Genomic DNA, 7,602 nt, shown 5'->3' with positions numbered 1-7,602 from the left:
TATATCATATGTTGTTGTATTAACATTTTTCACCCACTTAGGAGAATGGAAATTGCAATCCTACAGCAGTACCTTATAGCCTTAACAATCCAGGAGGGCAGGCTGTAAGATGAGACCTTCTGGTCATTGGCAGTCAGCAGTTAAGCACAAATGTTGGACCTCTTCCAGCCCTGCATTACCCTCCAACAGGGTGTCACACTTCCTTCCCTTAAATCTGCATCTGCTCTAGGTGCTTGTAGGGCTGGTTTTCATAACCTTGGTTCTGCATCTTGTTCAAGTGACACTCTTCTGGGGTGAGCATTGGATCTCCCTCCACAATCCCATGGCTGATAGTACCATATTGCCTCTTCCTCAGCATCACCAGGCTGATGACAGTGACTGTAGCAATGGCCAGCGGGACAAGAAGGGCATTGCTGCTCAAGCTGAAGTCTTCCCTCAGAGGTCTCACAGATTCCAGCTCTTCCTCAAAGCCTCCAACTCTCCTGGCATTGAAAATCATTTCCTTAACATCCAGAGTCTCGTCAATCACCATATTTTCATCCATTTTATTCTTACTGTTAATCACGTTTTCTTCTGCACTAATCAGTGCCCCGATTTCTCTCCTATTCCAGACCCTTCATTTTCAGATAAGGAAGGGAAGGGATGGAAGGGGTGGATCTCCTCATTCTACTCAGAGCTCACCCGGATGTCCACAGGGCTCTCTGAGATGGAGGCAGTGAACTGGTCCATGTCTGCTTGCTGTTCCAGAAGGAGCTCATCAATTTCCTCTTGGATTTCTTGGGCCACATAAGGAACTTTGTAAAGCAAAAAAAGGCTTTGGTTCCTTCTCTCTTTAGTCACATTGAGGTGTGTCATCACCGGGGATTTCATCTGCGCAGCCTTTTCTGGGTCAACAGGCAGCACGTGTTGGCAGGTGATCTTTGTTCTCAGCAATGATATTCATACCTGAAGCTTGAAGAATACGAGGAGGCTGAGGTGAGTCAGACTGCAAGGCAGCCAGGTAGTTCTCCAGAGCCACCCGTCGCCGGTCATTCAGCATGGCTTCCACTCGAGCCAAGTGGGTTTCCACCAGTTGCTGCTTCTCACTGGCTGCTTCCCTCCCTACCGCTTTAATCATAGATTGGTAATGCTGAATGAGGGTCTGTCTCTCTGCTTCGGGGAGGTTCTTGGTGAAGCTCTGCCTCTCCCATTCTTTCTTTGCCCTGTCCATATGGTTGTGTTGCCAAATTTCCAACTTTTCCTTAGCCTTCTGGAAGTGAGCATGCCCATTATCATCAGCCGAGGTCTCAAAACATACATCAACATCATTGGTTGGCAGAGGAGTTGGGGGAACTTTAATATCGTGAGCAATTTCGTTGTGCGAGATAGAGCTGTCACTGCTGGATTCTCTTGGGTTCTCCTCATTATAGTCATTTCCTTTAAAAAGTGTCATAGTAGTCATGTTAATTAGTAGAGGTGATAAACATTACTGTTGAAAGCTACCAGATGACTTTATATCCATACACAGGTGTCAAGGGTCCGAGTGCAACCAATTATGACTAGTAATAAGCAGATACATACAGATTGGAGATGCATGTGCCAATATCTAAGTGTTATTAGGAAAAATGAGTCTGTAACAAACAGTATATTTTAAAATTAAATGGAGATCTTTTTTAAAGGTTAAAAACTCATTCAATTTTATGTCTTACAGGGTTTATACTGAGTTCAATATTGTATAACTGTATTAATTCAACTGTGAACCTAAAAATTTTATAGCCACTTTTGAAAGAGATATATCTTTGCTTTGGAAAATGTTATTGAATATGTTAAAGCTGTAATGAAATGCTTCTTCTAAAAAAGAAAAAAAAAAAGAAAAAAGTGTCATAGTAATAATCACAAACTTCCACCACTTCCTCTCCTTCCTCATCCTCATCCTCCTCATCCACAGCTGCTTCTGTGAAGCCTTTTAAATCTGCTTCAGTAGGAAATTCACTTTTATAAATATATAGTCTTCCTCTTCATCCTTTTCCTCCTCCTCTTCCTCTTCCTCTTCTTTTGACATGGTAGAGTCAGAATCAACTATCTTGGTCAGAGGGCAGCACACATACTCAGTGAGACGGAACTGGTGTCCTCCACAGAGGGCAGCAGCATGTCATAGCTGTATAAGGTCATTCCCTCAGTCACGCATGCCTCTGACTACATTGCGCCAGTGCTGATGTTCTCCCACACCCCCATCAGTTCTTTGTGAGAAAACTGGCACTTTTCTGGAACCAGCAGAACATCACTTACAAATTCACCCACAAGACACTTGAAAGGCATAACAATGTGACTCTTGCATTCTTTTTTGTCCCGTCTGCACCAGCTGTCAGTATTGACTGGCTTGTTTGCTTCCATGACATTTGTGAGCTGCAGCTCTGGATATGTCTCCTGACAGTACTGAAGAACTTCCTCCTTTGTTCCAAAGCAGCTCTTGGTGTCCAATAGGTCAGGTTCCCATTTCCCAGTGTGAAAGTTCACATACATAGTCAATTTCCCACAAAACATTGCAATTTGAAGCTCAGCAACAGTAATTCCTGTTCCAGCATAGGCTGCAAAGAGCCAGCGCCACTGCGGGTGCTGTGAACTGGAGGGGCAGGATGAGCAGCTTGCCGGTGCCGAGTCCGTCCCGCCATCCCAAAGATAGACATTTTAAAGAAGAGATTTAGATTTTTAGAAAAATTCTAAAGGTACTATAGAATATTGCAGAGTTCCTCTTACCCAATTTCCTTTGTTAAGATAGTACAATGAACAGACAAGGTGGTCTCAAATAAGGAACATTATTATACTTCAAATTAAAGTCCATTCTTAAATTACATTGACATTTTTCTCTCAGCAGTCCATTCTTGTTGCTACAGTTCACTTCATTTAACTTTGATATTTCCTTGGGCTCTTCTACAACAAATTGGTTTTTCAGGGTTTCATTTTATTTACTTGCTTACTATTATTAATTTATTTGTAATAATCTTGGAAGCTTCAAAGAATACTTTTGAAATGTCTTCTAATTTTGCTTTGCTAATACTTTTCTCATAATTGATTGTTGTTAATTAAGGTGTTTCTTTAAAGAAGATCACCATAAGCATGAAGGACAACGTATCACGGTGTGTCAAGTACATGTTATTAATTGGAATAGCCTCTGTTAACTCTTTCTAGCAAAACCAGGAAGAAGACACAAAGAAGCAGCTCAGAAAAAGTATGTATTTCTCTCTCATATTTAAAATATCTTGCTCTCATTCTACTTCTTTTGTATATTATATAATTCATAAAAAATCGTTAAAGCAATAAGGTTTGTAGTGTGTTATGTGATGTTTAAATGTCTGATTCCTGTGTTATTTATTTGTATCATTACTTTCTACTGTCTCTCTGATTTGATTGACAGAACGCACAGTGGAATGCATTTAACCAGACTAATTCCTTGAAAGTTAGAGAATGTTCTCCTTACATCCCTGTTGTAATTACTTCTCTTTGAAATTTTAAACCTAGATCAACCAGTAGACATTAAATGTAGTCACAAATATTATTTGTAGCTTAGGTCACTAAAAAGATGAGGTTCTCTTGGTTTTCAGTCCTCACAGAAAAGGGACACACTTTTATGTTTAGAAACTGTAAAGTAATCAGATATTGCTACTGTCCTTGTGGATACTCTTGGTCCTCAAAGATTGAAAGAAGGATTTTTCCAATGACCACAATTCTAAGACAAATCAGTGAAGACATGATTGATCTTCATTTTGTTTAGCCTTTTCTTTTTGTTATGATAGGAACAATAACCTTTTAAATCTGGCTTTTCATTAATAAAGGGATAAGAACACTTCCCCCACCAGAAATTCGATAACTCATTCAGTTTAAAAAAACAAAAAGAAAACTAGGTCAAGAAAGAAATATCTATGAAAGGTTAAAATTTCTGCTCAAGCCACACTATGAATACAGTGGACCTAGTCACAGGCTGACTAGCCTCATCTTGACTGAACTTGAATGGTATTCTTGAATTTGTAAATTTATTTGATAAAATATATTTCCTCAATATATTTGAGGAAATTTTGACTATTTTTATTTATGTATATGTCTCTCATTAGGTACATGCATGTGTGTGCAATAGGTCCCTATGGTTACAGGGCATCAGATTCCCCTGGAGCTGTAGTTGCAAGCTGTTCTGAAATATGCAACATAGGTATTGGGATTGAATTCTGATTCTCTGCAAGAGCAGCCAAAAATCTCAAGTGCTGAGTCATCTCTGCAGCCTTAACCATTATTTTGAACAGTATTTTTCTGCCCCATTCATTCTCTGCTCTGCCCTTGTAGAAAGTCAGCTTTCCACATATTATATTGTCTGATATTGTCCCACATACCACAGAGACCTTTTTTTAAATATCTCATTTTTTTTTAAATCTTAGACTTCTCTGCTTTGGAATTCTAGGGATTTTTAAAAAATATACAATTTCTGCTTGAAAACTCAGATTTCCTAGCTGTTAATGAACCGAGCCAGTTTATATGATGCTGTGATGGCTAAATTTGATTGTCAACTAGAGACAGTTGGGAAGAAGGAACCTCAGTTGAGAAATCACTGTATCAAATTGCCATATGGGCAAGGCTGCAGGTCATTTTCTTCATCACTAATTGATATAAGAAGGCATAGCCCACTGTTGGTCGTGCCATTCCTAGGCAAGTGGGCTTGACTGCCTAAAGAATCTAGCTGACTATGAACTTGAAAGCATGCCAATAGGTAGCATTCTTCCATGGTTTCTTTTTCGTAGTCCTGACCTGTTTCAGTTCTTTCCCTGACTTCCCTCAATAATGGCTTATAATGTATAAGATAAAAATTAATGCTTGACTCCCTGTGTTGCTTTTGATCATGGTTGCTTATCACAACAACCTAAAGCCTTTAAACAGATAGGTAATAGTTATTTTAAAAATCTGCATTTATGAATTCTAATATCTTAGTTTCTTTTTAATAGTTATTGTCTATTTGGTTTTATTATCAGAGACTAGATATAGTTTCTTTAAATATTATTTATTTTATTGTGTGAGTGCTGATGTGTGCTGAGTCCACATGTACGGTCAGCACCCTCCTTCTATCATGGCTTCGGGAGATTGAGCAAAGGTTGTCCCACTTTCACAAGTGCCTTTACCTCGTCAACCAACTCGCAGGCCCTTGTTACATCTCCCTATGTCTCTTCAGTTACATCTCAGATTTGGTGAATTTTGTGTTAGTGATGCTGAGTTCTATTTTGAGCCTCTGAATCAGGTGATTATAGCCATTCTTGTTTTTGTATATACCTTGCTTCACTGCACTAACTCTGCAGACTCATCTTTCAACTCTGAGAAGCATCTGCAGGCTTTATTCAGATCTTTTCGTCCTTGCATTCTGCTCTAACCAATATTTAATTATGAAAGTTGAGAGCTGCTCCTTGCTGGGTCTCTGATTCCTAGTGTTTCTCTTCCGGATTCTAGCTCTTCCCCTCAGTTTTTCAGTCTTCACTGTTGCTTTCACGTGTCAGAGCTTGTTACTCTCGGGGGTTTGTTTTCAGGGAAAGCCATGCCTGTCTGTCCTATTGGCTCCTGTCCGAGTTGTGCCTACTCCACAAAGATTCCCAGTGCTTTTTATTGTGCATACATTTCTCCAGCACTGGAAGTTCTCTTGGACTTTAATATTTTCTCATTTTTAAAAGTAAGGAGCTTAATTTTCTTCATTTGAAAATTTGTTTTTTTTTTTGTTTTTTTTTTTTAAATATGTGGATGTGTGTGGACTGTGATATATGCATGTTACTGCAGTGACCTGAGGAAACCAAAGGCATTAAATCCCCCTGGAGTTAGAATTACAGGCAGTTTTGAGCTGCCTGATTTTGGCACTGGGCGTCTAACCTGGATCCTCTGGATCTAAGTATTGTACTCTGAACTGCTGAGCCATCTTTCCAGCCCAATTTTTGTCATTTTAATTTACATTATAAACAGGACTAATGACATCATCAACTTTTATTAAATGTTTTGGTCATTCACAAATGGCTTATTTAAAATTTTTTTTTTTAATTACGTTGTGTTTATGTGTCTGTGCATATACCCACGTGGTGTCCATATGAAGATCAGAGAGTACTTTGCAGAAGTCAGTTCTGGTTTTCTATTATACAGGTCCTAGGAATCAAAGATAGTTCCTTGGGCTTGATTACAGGCAACTTTACCTGCTGAGCCATATTGCTGACTCCACAAATGGCTTATGTGAGTATATCATATTATTTACTTGAATCATTGCTCTGTTCAAATACCTGACAGGAAGCAACTTAAGGGAAGAAGGGTTCATTTTTGACTGACAGTTTGAGGAAAGACATCACATCATGTTGAGAAGGCATGGTGATGTGCACATGAATCAGTTGGTCACTCTGAGGCCACAGTAAAAGAACAGGACAGGAAGTGAAGCTTGGCTGTGAACTCACAAAGCCTGGCCCCAAAGACTCACTTCCTCCAGTAAGGCTCCAGCTCCTCTAAAGAAGTTCTACAACCTCTCTAAACAGCAGCTGGGGCCCAACTGTCCAGATATAAAAACCTATGGGGACATTTAAATTCAAACCAAACATGTATAAGGGACATACTGAAATTTCTCACTTTTAATATTCTGTGTTAAGTAATTTAACTATTGAATATATGAGCCTCTTGCATTTTTAGAGGTAGCATCATTTTTTCCTATACTGTTTGTCTTTGTTTTAATACTCTTTATATCTTCTGAGGCTAGAGAGGTGGCTCAGAGGTTAAGAGACTCACTGCTCTTGCAGAGGACCGGGGTTCAGTTTCTAGCATCCACACAGTGACTAACAACCATCTGTACCTCCAGTTCCATGAGATCTGACACCCTCTTCTGACCTCTACTGGCATTGCACGTGCGGCCCAAATTCTCTCTGGGTCTTCTGCACGATCAGACAAACCATATAATATGTTTTATGTGTATTTATTAACTTACAAAGGAATGAGTACCCAGTGCCTAGCTCTGCACCCATCTAAGAGCCCGCCTTATCAGGCGGTGCCACGCCCATAATTCCGCTCACACCTCTAGGGCCAGAGATCCCCCCAGGTCCATTAAATGTCAGTCCATTCTGTCTTTCAGCTGTTGAGTGAGGCGTTTCCCAAGGCACGCGCTTCCCCACGGGGCTTCCCCACAGCAGGCAGCTTCTCTGGCTTGGCTTAAGGTTTCTATTCCAAGATGGCACCCAGTCACACCCCGATAGTCCACACTCTTTGGCAGGTGCCGCCCATTGGAGGAACTAGCCAATCCGGAGACAGCACAACCCAGCTACACTTACATGTAGTGAATACAATGATACACTTGAAACAAAAATAATAAACAAAATATTAAAAGTACTCATGTATTTTGTCATTACTGTTTGTATTTTACCTTTCAGAAAGTGACATCTGTATTTCTATGAATATTTTTAATTTTTCAGCAATATTTTATTGGCATTAAAATAATAATAAAGATAATAGATATGTTTATTTTCTATAATGTCAAAGTAGAAATTTAAATGCTTTTTCTGTAAATATTGTATTTTTTATAAATGCTGCAAGAATTATTTTAATGAAATGTGATCATGTTATGTTTTGCAC

General features: G+C 39.4%; 1 pseudogene; it reads right to left on the bottom strand.

The window, feature by feature from the left end:
- Positions 1-208: 208 nt before the first annotated feature.
- LOC103739805 lies at positions 209-2,650 on the bottom strand (annotated as a pseudogene).
- Between the last annotated feature and the right edge of the window lie 4,952 nt (positions 2,651-7,602).

The sequence above is a fragment of the Nannospalax galili genome, unplaced genomic scaffold, assembly GCF_000622305.1.
Source record: "Nannospalax galili isolate Female #2095 unplaced genomic scaffold, S.galili_v1.0 scaffold279, whole genome shotgun sequence".
Lineage (NCBI taxonomy): Eukaryota > Metazoa > Chordata > Mammalia > Rodentia > Spalacidae > Nannospalax > Nannospalax galili.
Note: the sequence above shows the minus strand (reverse complement) of the source record. Positions and strands in the feature narration are given on the sequence as shown.